Here is an 18873-nt window from a genome sequence, read left to right on the forward strand (position 1 = left end):
ACAGCTCGGCCAAAAACAAATTTTGTTAATAAAATTTATGTATAATAAGATTACATATTTTTTTTTGTAACTTTGAACTGAATTTTTAGTTTTTATCTACCACAGCCAAAGGAAAAAATTATTTTCTACATTAACATTGGACTGTGTCTCACCATGTATTGTCAAGGGGTTGAAATCTACCGTCTATATACTCAGACATGCAGAAATATGATTTTCTGTGTTTTAAATTACTTACCTCATCTTGGCTCTCAAGTTCGCCAACTAAATGTATCCTAGTGGCTTTATTTGGAAATAGTCTACTTAGAGTAATTGCTCATTTCCAGATTTTCACTGTCTCTCCAACTCCTTCTTCCCAACATGGCCTTTGGGTACAAGATAAACCTAAATTTCCAATTAGCAAAGGGCAGGAAGTGTCTGGCCCTAATGATTTCCTCTGGTTGTGGTGACTCATCCCATTTGGTTAGAGCATTGACCTCTTTTCTCACTGCATCTGCAGATGCTGATGCTGTAGCAGATACGTCTGCCTGGTCACTGCATAACCTAACATAGTGTCCACAGAGATGTGACTTCTCCTACTTGGTCTGTTTAGAGTTAGGCTCATATGTGCTGCTGGTCATCATGGAAATATGCTTTGCCTTTAGCCCTGAAATGCCTCCACACACCGTGGCTTCTTTATACCAACCTCAGTCTTCTTATGAACCAATGATACTCTCAACAATTTTTTTCCCCATCCTCAACCTCTACTGCATAGTCAAGTTTCTTTGTTATAGGCAATAGAAACTCATTCTACCTAAATAAGGTGAGGGTGGTGGATTTGAGAATTATAACAAGATTTTGTGTGTGGCTTGAAGAAACAACAAGAAGGCTATGGAACCAGACCTGAGTCTAAGCTTCCAGAAACATAATCCAAAACTATGCATAGGAAGTCCCCTTCTGAGGAAAATGGAGTAGGTGGTACCAGTTCCACTGCAGTAGGTCCCACTGCAGCAGGTAGGGGTCTGCTGACAATCAGAGCAGGCTAAGAATCCAGTTTCAATTAGGTAGAAGGATTCTACTGAGAAAAGGACATCAGTGGAACCTTTGAAGTTCATGTGGACTGGAATGATGTGTTAGAAACTAGAATAACTCAAAACTCATGATATGATTTTTCCCTAAGGGATATTTTTCAGTTCTGGAGTAACACAAGAGCCTGGTGTTCTAGGCTGGAAATAAAGCTTCCCACAGTCTCATGGTACCGAGAAGACAAGTCCACTAGAAAGAGGGAGCCTGCTTCCAACACTCCACTGGTTTTCCCCTCAATACCTTTGCCTGATTTTGAAGCGATTGGGAATGAATTACACCCAGAAAACCTGAAAGGTAGAACTGAATCTCCCAGGTTTTCAGGACTGAAAAGATGGAGACTTGCCAGGCTATCAATCACAAGCCTGGGAGGGAAACATCCCAAGGAACAGAGTCAAACCACAAGTTGGCTGAGTCTTCCTAAAATTGCAACCCAAAACCAACCCAGATGAATAGTGGATTGGATAGAGATAATCAGTTCCTCCCATTATCCGCCTAATAAAGTGAAGAATCATCTCCGGCAGAATAATATCATCAAATGGACTTTCTGGATTTGAAAAATATACCATCTGAAATTAAGAACTGAGCAGAAGTGCTTAACAGAAAATTAAACACAGTAAAAACATTAATACATTCAAAGACAGGTTAATAGAAAATATGCAGCCTGAAGCATGGCAGGGTGCAGGGGGAGAGAAACAGAGAGAGAGAGCATAAGACAAGTGAAACATGGTCAAAAGCTAATATATGTGTAAACTAAAATCAAGAAGGAGTGGAAAGAAATAAATTGAGGCAGAAGCCATATTTGAAGAGATAATAGCCAAGACTTTTCCAAACCCAATAAATAACAGCAACACAGAAATTCAAGAAGCTCAGCAAGCCTGTGGCACGATAAGTACAAAGAAAAACAAGCCAAACCAGTGATAGCCAAATTGCTGAAAACCTAAGACAGATAAACATCTTTAAAGCAATCAGAGGGAAAAAAAAGACACCCTATCTCCAGAGGAGCAATGGTAAGACTAGCAGCTAACTTTTCAATGCCGCTAATGAATCTTGAAGATAATGAAATGGCATCATTAATGCTGAAAGAAAACATGCTAACCTCAAACTTACTATTCAGCAGAATGATCCTTCAAAAGAAAGCAAAATTAAGCTAAGAGAATTGTCACCAAAAGACCCACACTAAAAGATATACTATTATGATACTATTATGGGATTCAGAAATGTCAAAGACCTTTTTTTTTTCCCTCAATCCTGGAGTTTGCTAGGAAATCATTCCATTTTTGGAATGTATGTTACCAAAGCAGAATCTGAGGTTGACTTTGCTCTCAAAAAGTCCATGGGTTCTTTCTAGAGGGCAGAAAAACAAAAAGAATCACACAAGCCAGTTCCCCATTTGGGATCACAAGCATGACTTTCCACAGACAAAAATATTGAGTAATGTCTACTTTTCTTTCATTTTGATAAAATGACCGCAATGAATTTTGTACTTTGTACATTAGGCACTCAATGAATAATACAGAAATATGTATTAATCTCTTGGTTTTTAGTCTGGGGCATTGAAAGCAGAAATTAAAGAAATGTCAATATCTATCTTAAATATAGCTTTTTGGAGTTTACAAAGAATTTTTACATACATCATATTATTTAATGCTTATAAACATCTAAATAAATTGTTAATAGTATTCAAATTTTATATCCAAAAACACTGAGTCTCCGGTGACTTAAGCAACATATTGAGTTAAGAAGTATATCTTAATTAGGTTGGAGAAAATTTGGGGAGGGATAAAGTAAAGCTAAGTCTCAAAGAGATTACCAAAGTCCAAACCCAGATTTCTTTAAAAAATATTCTCAACTCTTCTACTATCTAAAACAAGCAAACATCAGAAACAACAAATATATATGTGTGTATGTCATATGTATGTTATCTCTACATATTTATTTTTATACATAATAAATTTAAATGTATTTTCATCACCATATATTTAATAAGTGTAATAAGTGTGCTCTTTCAAGTAGAGAATAATGATAAAAATAAAACCATCAGAATTACTTTCTAACTGTCTAGTAATATAAGGCCTTTAGAGTTATGTTAACAATGAGCTTAACATCACAGACTCATTTTAGCTAAAGTACCTAAATCAGTTTTTCCTTAATTTTCAATTTTGAAATATTTTAAACATGAAAAGTACTGTAACAGACATCTGTGCACACACAATCAAGTTTAAGCAGATATGAACATTTTTCGTATTTCTTCCATTTCTTCTACGTTTATTTTTAAAGAATAAATACATATTTCCCCCATGATTCCCCTCCTTCCCTCCCCTAAACTAGCCACTATTCTGAAATTGGAGTGTTATTAACTGTATATAAATGTATCTATGAAGAACTTATACTATTGTTTGGGATGTTTTTAAATTTTTAATGTTTTAAATATATATAACATATATATATATATATATATATATGTTTATAATGTGTTGTACCAAACTTTTGCAACTTGCTTAAAAATAGAACAATATTTTGGGCTGGGCGCGGTGGCTCAAGCCTGTAATCCCAGCACTTTGGGAGGCCGAGAAGGGCGGATCACGAGGTCAGGAGATCGAGACCATCCTGGCTAACAGGGTGAAACCCCATCTCTACTAAAAAAAAAAAAAAAAAAAAAAAAACTAGCCGGGCGAGGTGGCGGGTGCCTGTAATCCCAGCTACTCGGAGGCTGAGGCAGGAGAATGGCGTAAACCTGGGAGGCGGAGCTTGCAGTGAGCTGAGATCCGGCCACTGCACTCCAGCCTGGGCGACAGAGCGAGACTCCGTCTCAACAAAAATAAATAAATAAATAAATAAATAAATAAATAAATAAAACAATATTTTGGGATATTTATCCATGCTGAATGTATGTAAACTGATTGAATTTGTTTTATTTTATGTAAAATTTTCCATTGCAAAGATGAACCATAGTTTATCAGTTCATAGACTAATGGATAGTTAGATGCTTTCCATTTATTACTATTACAAAAGTACCTACAATGAACATTCTTGTGCATGTCTCCTTCTGCAATATCCAGGACCCTCTAGGATAGACACAATTAGGGTAGATGCACTCGATGAGTGTAGGAAGTGTCCACCTTCAGTTTTATTAGATATTCATTAATGGCTCTCTAATTGTGTTATGACAATTTATGTTCTCAATGGTAATGTTTCCTACAATGTTACAAAATTTGGAGATACTTGACACTATATAATATTTGCTAATAGGAAGGATATGAAAGATACTCTTATTATTGTTATAATTTTAATAGGCTTATTTGTTACTTGGGTTTTATCTTCTGAAAATGACAGGTATACATTTTTTGCCCATTTTTCTGTTGGACTATTAGTCTTTTTCCTCTTGATATGTAGAAATTATTTATGTAGTTTAGAAAGCAACTGGTTTTTATTTATACAGATGTTTCTCCAGTTACAATGGGGTGATGTCAAGATAAACTTATTATAAAGTTGAAAACTTTTGAGTCAAACCATCATAAGTCAGAACTGTACTGTAAAAATCTCCCTGCTAAAGCATATTATTTATTTAATTTGCTATCCTTTCCAGGCCTGGACTGGTAAGGATACCTTTACCTTCACCACCAAACACTAAATACTACAACTTTCAGTGCAGCGAATTCTCTACCAGGAATACAATTTTATTGTGGCTATGAATGCCACCAGACTTGATACCCATTCTGTATTGTGAATTTGACATTACAAGCAAGTCTGCTTGCACTGTGATGAGAAGGAATTCACTATTACTTCTTTTGGCTTTTCGTCTCAAAGTCTTTCACAAGTCGTTGTGATAGTAGAGCTACAAGGGAAAGTGAGTATATAGCAATCTCAGCTTTTATTAGAGAGATAGTCTCTATATCACTCAAAAAGAGAAACCTCTTTCAAGTGGAAAATAGTTCCAATGCTGTGTAGACTAAATGATAAATGTCTTCCTCATTGCTTTACTGGCATTAATGCTCAAAAGCATCCATAAGCAATTTAAAACTGTTTCTAAAGCCGGGCACGGTGGTTCATGTGTATAATCCCAGCGCTTTGGGAGGCCAAGGTGGAGTTCAAGACCAGCCTGGCCAACCTGGTGAAACCCCATCTCTACTAACAATATAAAAATTAGACGGGCATGGTTGCAGGTGCACCTTTAATCCCAGCTACTCGGGAGGCTGAGGCACAAGAATCGCTTGAACCCAGGTAGCAGAGGTTGCAGGGAGCAGAGATCATGCCACTGCACTCCAGCCTAGGTGGCAGGGAAACTCCATCTCAAAAAATAAAAATAAAAATAAACTGTTTCTAGCCCTGCTTTCTTGTAGCTTTTGACCTAGAATCATTTTTCTTTTAATTAAAACAAAGGGAAATGAAATAACTTATCTATGGTTACAATGAATCTTCCACAGAAAAGACACAAGGCTAGCTTTCATAGTCCACCAAAATGAGTTACAGATTATTCATGAATTTATAACCAAAGTAAATTTCTCAAAGTACACTGAGAACAAAACAAAGCACAGAGTTCCCATCCTTTCTACAAATACAACACATTAATAGATTCCTTCTTAGAATTCACCACCTGCTAATCATATTTTTGCCTTTCAGACTCACAAAGTCCAATAAAGAAAATAGAATCTCTTTTTTAAAAAGAGGCTTTGGTTAAATATAAACCTACATTTAACGTTTGCTTTAATTTTTATTGGCTTTAAACTTGGAAAAATTCCTTAATCTCTCCAGTCTTCAGTTTTTCATATTAAAATAAGAATATAAATACTTCCTTTGCATGTTGTTCTAAAGATTCAAGATTACATATATTTAAAAGTCTATTATGTAAGAATACTTTTTAAATGTAGTCAACATTAGGGAGACGAAATATTTTCAATGAAGTTTGGAAATCTACATTTTTTCCTTAGGGAATACAGGAAAATACAGAAGGTTAATAACTTCTGCCATGGAATTAAGAGGCTTAAGAATAAACACAAATAGGGAGGATTCTCTGCTTTCAGTGTTTTCACAGACAATATGGAACCAAGTGACAATCTTGTGGATTCAGTTTTTAGGGAGAGAAACTAAGACAAGAAAAGAAATGACTTTCTTGATCTCTTTTAGATAGATAAGAAAGACTAGAACTTTTAAAATATTTTTTTCAGGTTCAGAAGTAAACATATACAACAGATTTGAGCTTTATTTCAAATATTTATTCAACTATGTTCTAGAATCATCAGGATCTACTCTCATAACCATATTTTCTTGAGGAAAAATGGCCTACTTAAGAGTAAGTATCTTAAATATAAAATCAGCTTCCATGTATGTGCCCACTCCACTGAGTACTTCCAACTGAAGACTGTTACACTTGAATCTCAACTATGAGATTAAAATATGCAGAAAACTCAAAATATTTAAGAATTGACTTTCATCAGCAAGTCATTATTTGTAAATGGGAACATAAGCGTGAAAACTGACATATCAATTTACATAACTGTATTATGTTTACTCAGATGCCAAAATACTATCTCTGATTTTCAGTTTAAGCATCAGGAAGCAAGAGTACAGTGTATCTTCTCTGGGATAACGTTATGAATCATTTGATCAGTGGAAAATGGAAAGAATTTTTCAAAAAACAAAAGTAAGAAAGTATGTAAACAAAATTTCAAAGTTCCTAAACTTGCTACATCCTATATTTGTACTGGTATATCATTTGTAAATTATGCTAGCAAGGAAATGAGGGGCAGTAGTTAAAGGACCTGAACAATTGTCTTGGTTTCTAACACTCTCTCTTTTAGACCTATATTGGGCAATATAGTCATATCCAAGAATTTTTTTAAAGTACCAGAAATAGGGCATTATTTTACAAGATCAATTAAATTGTCTGTATTATTAAAAACCTATCAGCAAATATTTTTCATACACTGAAATTTCCCTAACATAGATAATATCCTGAATTTGGCTATATAATAATAGCATAAGCATACGCTCATAAATTTCAGTAAATATTAGACAAAACCCCACAATATATAATTATAAATTGTGAGTGAATTACAGTAGAGTAACATAAAGGGTTTGGTAGTCTCTTTGTGAAGTAATAGTTAAACTAGACCAAAATTATTCGTATAATTTACCCAGTTTGAGGGATGGGGGGAATTTCACATAGAAATAACAATATATGCAAGGGCCCGAGGAGAAGAAAAAATTCAGCATATTTAAGAACCAGAAAAGCAGCTAGTATTGGCAGAAGCATATTGAATGTACTGAAATTGAAGCCACCCTCACAGGGTTCACAAGAATTCCAGACAGAAATGTAGTTATAATTAAGCATTAATCAGGCTGCAGTTTGACCCACTTGCTTTTAACCAAATGTAGTACCAGATACTGACCATTTGCATCCCCATTGTTCCTATAGATAGGATTTCCACCTTAGAATTATATGACTTCTGTTTAAGATTACTTAAAATGCTTTCCAGATCCCAAATTCCAGTGAAACAGCTGACATCAACCAGCTTGAAGACTCTCACAGAGGAACAGAATTAACATGAGAACACAGATTCTTCATCTCCCTGCCTCATGACTCTACCCTGCACTCTTTAACCAGTCAATGATCTCCACACTTCACCCCATTTCAAAAGTCTTAAAAACCTTTCCCCAAACTTCTTAGGGAGATAGATTTCAGGTTTCTTCCCATCTCCTCATTGAACAGCCCTACGATTATATCTCTTTCTGTACCGCAACCCAGTGTCTCAATGTACTGACATGCCATGTGCATTGAGCAACAGACCTATTACAGTTACAAAGTTGGCACAAGATAAAGTTTGAAAGCAAATCAAGGGTCAGATTTTCTATGACCTTGTAAGCCGAGACAGGAAACTTTTATTTTATCCTAATTAAATATATGATCATTTTGTGAGCAGGAAATGGCATGATCTGATTTGCATTTTTACAACATCATTCTGTGTGCTGCATGAAGAATGGATGGAAAGCAATAAAAGTAGAAACTGAGAGACAAGTAAAAATGCTACTGCAAGCCACACTAACAAAGAAAAAAGAGAAGTCTCAAATTCCTAAAGTCAGAAATAAAAGAGGAGCCATTACTACAAATCTAACAGCAATTTAAAAAATATATGAGAATACTATGAAGAATTATATTCTAACAAATTAGCAACTTATAAGAAGTGAATAAATCCTAGAAAAACATAAACTATGAAAACTAACTCAAGAAGAAATAGGAAATCTGAATAAAGCTATAACAAGAAGTTAATTAATAATTTAAAAGTTTCCAACAAAGTAAAGCCTAGATCCAAATGGCTTCACTATTAAATTCTATCATTTAAAGAAAAATTAACTGATAACTTCAGCAAAGTTTCAGGATACAAAATCAATGTACAAAAATTCAGATACAAGAAATCCAAAAAATATCTGTGAGATACTATACAAAACAAACATCATCAGGGCATATAGTCATGACACTTTCCAAGGTCAAAACTAAAGAAAAAATTTTAAAGCCAGCTAGAGAAAAAGGTCAGCTCATGTACAAAGGGAACCTCGTCAGGCTAACAGCAGACTTCTCAACAGAAACCTTACAAGCCAGGAGAGATTGGGGGCCTATTTTTCAGCATTCTTAAAGAAAAAAGAATGAAACTGGACTCCTACCTTTCACCATATACAAAAATTAACTCAAAGAGGATTAATAATTTAAATGTAAGATCTCAATCTATAAGAATCCTAGCAAACCTAGGAAATGCCATTCTGAACATCAAACTTGGAAAAGAATTTATGCCTAAGTCCTCAAAAGCAATTGCAACAAAAACAAAAACTGGTAAGTAGGACCTAAATAAACTAAAGCGCTTCTTCACAGAAATAGAAACTATACACAGAGTAAAAAGGCAACATACAGAATGGGAGAATGTATTTGCAAAATATTCATCTGACAAAGGTCTAATATCCAGAGTTTATAGGGAATTTAAACAATCCACCGAGCAAAAAAAAAAAACAAATAACTTCATTGAAAAGCACAACTGGGCACGGTGGCTCACACCTGTAATCCTAGCACTTTGGGAGGCCAAGGCGGGCATATCACCTGAGGTCGGGAGTTCGAGACCAGCCTGACCAACATGGAGAAACCCTGTCTCTACTAAAAATACGAAAAATTAGCCAGGTGTCTTGGCGCATGCCTGTAATCCCAGCTACTTAGGAGCTGAGGTAGGAAAATCTCTTGAACCTGGGAGGCAGAGGTTGCGGTGAGCCGAGATAGCGCCATTGCACCCCAGCCTGGGCAACAAGAGTGAAACTATGTCTCAAAAAGAAAAAGAGGCAAAGGACATGAACAGACACCTCGGAAAAGAAGACATATATGCAGCCAACAAGCATATGAAAAACACTCTACATCACTAATCATCAGAGAAATGCAAATCAAAACTGCAATTACATAGCATCTCACACCAGTCAGAATGGCAATTACTAAGAAATCGAAAAATAACAGATGCTGACGAGACTACAGAGAAAGGGGGATGCTTAGACACTGTTGATGGGAATATATTAATAGATTATTTCGACCACTGTAGAAAGCAGTTCGACGATTTCTCAAAGAACTTAAAACAGCACTACTCTTCAACCTAAAAATCCCATTACTAAGTGTATATCCAAAGAAAAATAATTCATTCTACCAAAAAGATACATGTACTCGTATGGTAACCACAACACTATACACAATAGCAAAGGCATGGAATCAACCCAGGAGGCAATCAGTGGTGGACTGGATAAAGAAAATGTGGTACATATACACCATGAAATACTACAGAACCACAAGAAGGAACAAGATCATGTCCTTTGCAATAACATGGATGTACCTAGAGGCCGTTATCCTAAGTGAATTAACGCAGGAACAGAAACCCAAATACTGCATGTTCTCATTTATAAGTGGGATCCAAACATTGAGTACATGTGGACATAAAGATGGCCACAATAGACACTGGGGACTCCTGGAGGGGATGGAGAGCGAAGGGAGGAAGGGCTAAAAACCTATCTATAAGTACTTTGCTCACTACCTGGGTGATAGGACCATTCAGACCTCAAACCTCAGCATCACAAACTATACCCATGTAACAAACCTTTACACATACCCCTGAATCTAAAATAAAGGTTGAAATTATTAAAATAATAATAAGACTAATAATTCAATTTAAAATGAGCAAAGGATTTGAACAGACCCTTCTCCAAACAAGATATGCAAAAGCAAATAAAACAAGCAATGAAAAGATGTTCAACATCACTAGTTATTAAGGAAGTGCAAATCAAACCATAAGAGGTTTTACAATTTATCCTCGTGATTTATCTTCTTTACCCTTCAATGATATATACTCAAAAAGACAGACAATAACAAGTGCCGGTAAAGATGTAAAGAAATTAGAACTCTCATTCATTGTTGTTGGGAAGAGAAAGCCAGTGAAGACTCTTTTGAACAGAGTTTGGCAACTTGTCAGAAAGGTTAAACATAAAAAGATTACCATATTACCCACCAATTTTCTTCCTTGGTATATATCCAAGATAACTAAACATGTATGTGTACACAACAATGTGTCACAAATGTTCAGAGCAGCATTATTCAAAAGTGGAAGCAATCCAAATGTCCAAGTGATTACCAGATGAAAAGAATGTGTTATATTCTTACAATGGAATGTATTTAGCTATATAAGGTAGCGAATTACTGATACAAGCTACAACATTATGACCCTTGAAAATGTTATGCCAAGTGAAAGAAGCCAGTCACAAAAGACCATATTTTATATGATTCCATTTATATGGAATGAGCAGGATAGACAAATCTACACAGACAGAATAGAAAGTAGATTAGAGATTGCCTAGGGCTGGGAGAGTTTGTAGCTATGGAAAGAAGGGATTGACTGCTAATGCATAAGGAGCTTCTTTTCAAGGTGATGAAAATATTCTAAACTTAGATCTTGGTGATAGTTGCACAATGACGTGAATATAGTGAAACCCACTGAATTGTGCACTTTGAATGGATGAATTTGATGGAATGTGAATTGTATCTCAATAAAGAATTTTAAAAACCATCAAAGGAATAAGTTCTAATGTTCAATAGCAGGGTAGGGTGACTATAATTAACAACCATATATTGTGTATTTCAAAATAGCTAGCAGAGAGGACTGGAGATGTTCCCAACACATAGAAATGATAAATGATAACAGTGATGGATAACCTAAATACTCTGACTTGATCGTTACACATTTTATGCATAGAACAAAATATCACATGTATCCCATCAATATATATAAACATTATGTATTGGTAAATAAATAAATAAAATATTAAAAACCAAAAAAAGAAAAGAAAAGAACAAGAATTCACTACACTGCAGGCAGTGGAGTGGTAAACCAGAGCAGTGTCAATGGATATGGGAAAAAGTGTATACAAGTGACAGAGTTGATGTGAAACAGGTGGATTAGAGGAGATGACTTTCTTCTACTGAAATGATCAACCAGGTATATAGAAGTGTCATGTACTAAGCTCTCTCTATAGTCTCATTTTTCCTTTTGCTTTTGCCATCCCCAATGAATCCTGGTCTTTCATTCTTCCATCCCCCATGCCCTTTTCCATCTCGGACTCTTCACCAGGTCCTCTGCGTGGAGTTCTTTGCCTTTGCTCTCCTTCACCTCTTTTTTAGGTAATTCTCAGCCACCACACGCCTGGGTTCCCTGACCATTTCTGTCTAAGCCAGGGCCCCTCATTTTCTCTTACTATATCTCCAGGAAATAGCACAGCTTGATACACAGAGAACTTTTAATGCTTGTTGAACAAACAGTTAAGTGAATGAATGCTGCATAATTCCAGCTGTGATTGTTCTGATTTGTTGTTGTATTCTTGAAATTCAAGGAAAGTATGCAAGGGCATCTGCTTTTAAGTTACTGATTTAACTGAGCCAAATGTAGGATTTGAAGTATGCTTTTATCTCCTAAATTCAAGTGTTTCTGTAAATGGCCAAAGGGAAACTTCACACACGCCTCCAAACATGCAGGGGACAGTACATAGCTGCAGAACCAGATTTCCACTGCCTGGTTCTCATCTTCATTCAGTTCCTCAGAAATTGGGTGTTTTTCTTTGAGGAAAAAAAAATTGGCAAGAGCAGTGAGATCCATGTCTCCATGCCTGTTAAGAATCAGTCATCCCCTAGGGTTTCTGGTGGAAGGGAGGTCTTCCCAAAAGATTTGTGTTCCCAACAGGGAGCCTGCCTCTACAGGACATGAAGTTAGTTCTAACACATTATCAACTGCACCACTAGACATCCATTCTGACATTTAACAAAAAGGCAAAGACAGAATCACAGCACAGAAATTTCTGCCATGTTGAAAGGGCTTTTCAAGACTAAAGCATCTGTGATTCTGCTGATGAATCAGATCACACTTCCTCACAACTATTTCACCTTTTGTGTCTCTCTACTCTCGTGTTGAGATAGGAGGGTGGAAAGGTCAGCTATGAGAGTCTGAAGTACATAATTCTGTCAATATAGCAAGATATAAATAAATCAGATATAAAGAACTATAAACTAAGTCTGAGGTTATATTTTTCTTCTGTGCTTTCATTAGATAGTGTCTGTTAACTTATGTATGGACTTTTAAATTCATAATATTGTCATTTTTCTATATTATGAGGCTTGACTTGTCTCAGAGGGAGGAGGAACTATAAACACCAATTCCCCGCTGCAAAGGCAGAGTATATCAACCAAACTCTTTTTAGGGAGACTGTGAAGTTATTTCCCCAACATCAAATCATACTACTATTTACTTATATTTCATATCAATACAAGTTAACTGTAATAATTGACATAATGACCTATGACAGTCCTCTAGTGTGTCCCTAACTTGGTGAAGCAGCAGAGCTTCCTTCTCCAATTGAGTTGTCCTTGGAGTATCCTCCCACTCCCACTCTTTTTGCTTGTTATGAGTTGAGAGAGATGATATGTGAGAGACATGAGAGTCTAGAGTACATAATACCCAAAAACCATCCAATATGTGTGCCAAAATTGGGAGAAAAAAGTCTATAGTAAGTCCTGAGCTTTGGGTCTCAATATTAATTCAAGGGTTCCTATTCAGGCCTAGGAGGTGTCAGGCGATCAGATTCCAAAGATATCTGCCCTTACTTACCCTCTGCTCCTGCCCTACTATCCCCAAAACATCTAGCAATAGACCCAACTAAAGTAAAGAAGAGTACAATAAAAGACAGACCTATTTTATTCTTGTCCATTATTTACAGGCTGGCAGAAAGCTAAGCTCCCTCCTCTCCCCATACAATACTATTCCCTTCTTCATGTAGGTTCTCACAGGTTTTTGTCTCCATTATGGTACTGATCACATCCCAGTGAGGCTGGCTACCTCTGATTTTCTCTTTCTACGCTATGATTCTTTAAAAGATAGGAAATAGATATTATTTATCTTAGTACTGTCACAGCTTAGCATATAGTAAATACACAATAGATGATTTCAGAAGAGGTGAATAAGTTAAACTAGCTCTTTCAACCCAGGAGCAATTTAGTAAATTACTAAAGCATTTCATTCTAAACCAGAGAGCTGGCATCTGACATGATGTTAGAGTTTCTCCCTTGACTCTACTAGAAATGTATCTTAGCCAAAACCCTGGTATGATATTGACATCTTTATGAGATACCAGAGTTCAAACCAATCCAGTAGGCAACCTTTATTTCAATGTAGGGTATCTAGTTACAAATCCTTGCCTTTCTACTCTGGTGAGATAGTCTGGACTGTGTGGTAATCTGATGTCTAACTCTTCTTTATTCTCTTTCAACCTGCACCAAAGCCAGTCTCTACTAGATATATTTATCCAAAGCAGCAAATATCTGTGGAGTACCTTCCAAGTAGAAGATTCTCTATTGGATGTCAGGCCCATCTTAAACCTTTGCCCACGTTAGTCAACCTGGAGTTCTTCAGCTCTCCAAAGATCAAGTCATTCTTCAATCAAAGACATACGTGGCCCTTGATTTCTTTTCTATGAAAGGAAATAAGAAATAAGTAGGACAATAATCTCTACTCTACCTAAACTTCTTTCTTAGTTTTGTGACCTTTTATTCCTACCACCAAAGGTCCCATCCCCTGGGCTTGGGAATAAGCATAATTATTTCTCTCTAACCCAACCTTCTCCTACCTGGGGTGTAATGAAAAGCTAATGGCACAGACCCAAACAAAACCAGAGGCAATACCACAGCAATGGCTTAGAAATGTATTAAAGATTTTAAATACCCGGCTTCTAATGATCTCACTTTTAACAATGCCACCTGATAAAGTCGTTTCCCTGGGGATACCAGGGAAAGAAAAAGAAGGAAGGAGAGAGAAACTAGAAGGAAAGAAGAAAGATATTAATACCCATTATTAGAATAAGACAGGAAGTAAAATAAATTGCCATTTTTGTCTTCTCTCAAAATTTTCTGCAAAAACAACTTGACTTTTTTTCTTACCAATTAGTAGCTATTTTGAGCAGAGAAGACATGACTATCTTACATATTAGCCTGAATAAGAGCAGTAAGACCTCCTTACCCCATCCTCTTTGCACTTCCCTGACTGACATATTTTTTTCTTTCATTCTTTGTTATCAAAATCCTTTGAGGAATGATAGTTTGATGCTCCCTGCCTTAAATGTGATACTCCACTAATTATTTCTTTAAAACTTTTATTTTAGATTCAGGGGCACATGTGCAGGTCTGTTAATACAGGCAAACTCATGTCATGGGAGTGTGGTGTAAAGACCATTTTGTTTCCCCGGTACTAAGCCTAGCACCTGATAGTTATATTTCCTGACCCTCTCCCTCCTCCCAACCTCCTACCTCAAAAATGCTGCAGTGTCTGTTGTTCCCCTCTTTGCACCCATTGGTTCACATTATTTAGCTCCCACTTACAAGTGCGGTATTTTGTTTTCTGTTCTTGTGCTAGTTTGCTAAGGATAATGGACTCTAGCTCCATCCATGTTCCTGAAAGGACATGATATCATTCTTTTTCATGGCTGCATAGTATTCCATGGTGTATATGTATCACATTTGCTTTATTTTGAGACAGAGTCTTGCTCTGTCACCCAGGCCACCCAGGCTGGAGTGCAGTGGCTCAATCTCAGCTTACTGCAGCCTCTGCCTCCCAGGTCTGCACTACTACACCTGCCTAATTTTTGTATTTTTTGGTAGAGACAGGGTTTCTCCATGTTGGCCAGACTGATCTTGAACTCCTGACTTCAGGTAATCTGCCAGCTTTGGCCTCCCAAAGTTCTGGGATTATAGGCATGAGCCACTGCACCCAGCCCTCATGAGATTTTTGTCTTTAGTTTTGTTTATGTGATGAATCACATTTATCAATTTGTGTATGTTGAACCAACCTTGCATTCAAAGGATGAAGCTTACTTGATCATGGTGGATTAGCTTATTGATGTGCTGCTGGATTCCATTTGCCAATATTTTGTTGAGGATTTTTGCATCTATGTTCATCAAGGTTATTGGCCTGAAGTTTTTGTTGTTATTGTTTTTGTTGTTGTGGTGTCTCTGCCAGATTTGGTATTAGAATGATGCAGAACTCGTGGAATGAGTTTGGGAGGAGTCCTTTCTCCTCAATTTTTTTATAATTGTATCTGTAGGAATACTACCAGCTCTCTTCGTACATCTGGTAAAATTCAGCTGTTAATTTGTCTTGTCCTAGGCTTCTATTTGGTTGCTAGGCTATTTATTACTGATTCAATTTCAGAATTCATTATTGGTCTGTTCAGGGATTCACTTTCTTCCTGGTTCAATCTTGGGAGAATGTATGTGTCCAGGAATTTATTAATTTCCTCTAGATGTTCTAGTTTGTGTGCATAGAGGTGTTCATAGTAGTCTCTGATGTGTATTTGTATTTCTGTGGGGTCAGTGGTAATGTCCCCTCTTGCCATTTCTAATTGTGTTTATTTGGATTTTCTCTGTTTTCTTCATTTTTCTAGCAAGCAGTCCATCTATCTTACTAAGTTTTTTCAAATAATCAACTCCTGAATTTGTTGATCTTTTATGTGGTGTTTTTATGTTCTCAAATTCCTTCACTTCAGCTCTAATTTTGGTTATTTCTTGTCTTCTACTAGTTTGGGGGTTGGTTTGCTCTTGCTTCTGTAGTTCTTTTAGTTGAGATTTTAGGTTGTCGATTTTAGAACTTTCTAACTTTTTGATGTGGGCATTTAGTGCTATAAACTTCCCTCTAAACACTGCCTTAGCTGTATCCCAGATATTCTGGTATGTTGCATCTTTGTTCTCATTAGTTTTAAAGAATTTCTTGATTATTGTCTTAATTTCATTAAGAAAAAGAATGATATTTAAAAACTGCTTGAAAATTGTTTTATAAATCAAGTGAAATCTTGATTTGTTGATTTGTTATTTACAAATAAATTATTGATTATTTATTTGTTATGTATTAGTTTACTAATAAATTGGTTATTAATAAATAAGTTATCATTTATTTGTTATTTATAAATCAAGTGCTAATCTTTTAGTTTTTATCAAAATTAAACAAGGGTCTAATTGAGTTATCATCTAATAAATTATTAAAAACTTTTTCAACTTCAATAAAGTTTTAGGATACAAAATCAACATACAAAGATCAGTAGCATTTACATACACCCATAACATTCAAACTGACTGCCAAATTAAGAATACAATGCAATTTAAAGTAGCCACACACAAAAACAAAATATCTAGGAATGCATCTAACCAGGGAGGTGAAAGGTTTCTACAAGGAGAACTACAAAACACTGCTGAAATATATCACAGATGACACAAGCAAGTAGAAAAACATTTCATGCTTATGGATTGGAAGAACCAATATTGTTAAAATGGCCACACTGCCCAAAGCAATCTACAGATTAAATACTATAGTAGTTTGATGTGAGATTATCAAATTACAAACATCATTTTTCACAGAACTAGAAAAAACTATTCTAAAGTTCACATGGAACCAAAAAAGAGCCCAAATGTCCAAAGTAATCCTAAGAAAAAAGGAACAAAGCCAGAGACGTCACATTAAATGACTTCAAACTATACTATAAGGCTACAGTAACCAAAACAGTATGGTACTGGTACAAAAACAGACATATTGACCAATGAAACAGAATACAGAACCCAAAAATAAAGCCACACACCTATGACCATCTTATTTTTGACAAAACTTACAGAAATAAACAATGGGGAAATGATGCCCTGTTCAATAAATGCTGCTGGGATAGCTGGTTAGCCATATACAGAAGAATGAAACTGGACCCCTACCTTTCACCAAATACAAAAATTAACTCAAGGAAGATGAATAATTTAAATGTAAGACTTCAAGCTATGAGATTCCTAGAAGAAAACACAGGAAACACCATTCTGGACATTTGCCTTGGAAAAGAATTTATAACTAAGTCTTCAAAAGCAACTGCAACAAAAACAAAAATTGACAGGTGAGACCTAATTGAACTAAAAAACTTCTGCACAGAAAAAGAAACTATCAACAGAGCAAACAGACAGCCTACAGAATGGGAGAAAGTATTTTCAAACTATGCATTCAACAAATGTCTAATATCCAGAATCTATATGCAACTTAAACAAATTAACAAGCAGAAAACAAATAACTCTATTAAAAGTGGGCAAAACTGGAGGCAGAGGCTGCAGTGAGCCAAGATTGCACCACTGCACTCCAGTCTGGGCAACAGAGCAAGCCATTGTCTTGGGAAAAAAAGTGGGCAAAAGACATTAACAGACACATCTCAAAAGAGGACATACGAGTGGGCAATGAACATATGAAAACCCACTCCACATCACTAGTCATCAGAGAAATGCGAATCAAAACCATGCTGAAAAGCCATCTTACACACATCAGAATGGCTACTATTAAAAAATCAAAAAATAACAAATGTTCACAAAGCTGTGAAGAGAAGGGAACACATAGACTGTTGGTGGGAATGTAAATTAGTTGAGCCACTGTTAAAGGCAATTTGGAGATTTCTCAAAGAAATTAAAGCAGAACTACCATTTAGCCCAGCAATCTTATTACTGGATATATATCCCCCAAAACACAGATCTTTCTACCAAAAACACACATGCCCTTGCATGTTCATTGCAGCACTCTTCACAATAGGAAAGACATGGAATCAACTTAGTTAACACCTCAGTGGTGGACTGGATAAAGAAAATGTGATATATATACACCATGGAATACTATGCAGCCATAAAAGAATGAAATTACATTCTTTGCAGCAACATGGATACAGATGGAGGCCATTTCCCTAAGTGAATAATGCAGGAACAGAAAATCGAATACAAATACTGCATGTTCTCACTTTTAAGTTAGGGCTAAACACTGGGTACTCATGGGCGTTAAGACGGCAGTGAGAGACACTGGGTACTCCTAGAATGGGGAGGGAGAAAAAGGAACAAGGGTTGAAAAACTATTGGGTACTATGCTCACAACCTGGCTGACAGGATCATTCATACCCAAAACCTCGGTGTCATGCAACATACCCAGGCAACAAACCTGCACGTGTACCCACTGAATCTAAATAAAAGTTGAAAAAAATTATTTTTCATGACGGATCAATATGCGATTTTTGGCATATAATATAGAAGGAGCTTATTTCAGGCCTCTATTTCTGCCTAACAACCCCCAAACAGTGTCTTAAACAACAATTTAATATTTCTCATAATTCCTTAGAATAGGAGCTCGGAAGTGGGCTTAGTTGGGTAGTTCTTTTGCTCCTTGTCAACTGGGGTCATTTACTCAGTTGTTTTCAGTTGGTGAG

The 18873-nt window shown here is 36.1% G+C and overlaps 1 long non-coding RNA gene across 1 annotated transcript in view; it reads right to left on the bottom strand.

Annotated features, from left to right (window-relative positions):
* Positions 1–13983: 13983 nt before the first annotated feature.
* Positions 13984–18873, bottom strand: part of LOC117097182 — an 89716-nt gene continuing 84826 nt past the window's right edge. Inside the window, exon 4 of the long non-coding RNA XR_004442850.1 lies at positions 13984–14088. This is a non-coding gene — a long non-coding RNA (uncharacterized LOC117097182). The remainder of the gene's footprint in view (positions 14089–18873) is intronic.

The sequence above is a fragment of the Trachypithecus francoisi genome, unplaced genomic scaffold, assembly GCF_009764315.1.
Source record: "Trachypithecus francoisi isolate TF-2019V2 unplaced genomic scaffold, Tfra_2.0 Contig01461, whole genome shotgun sequence".
Classification (NCBI taxonomy): Eukaryota; Metazoa; Chordata; class Mammalia; order Primates; family Cercopithecidae; genus Trachypithecus; species Trachypithecus francoisi.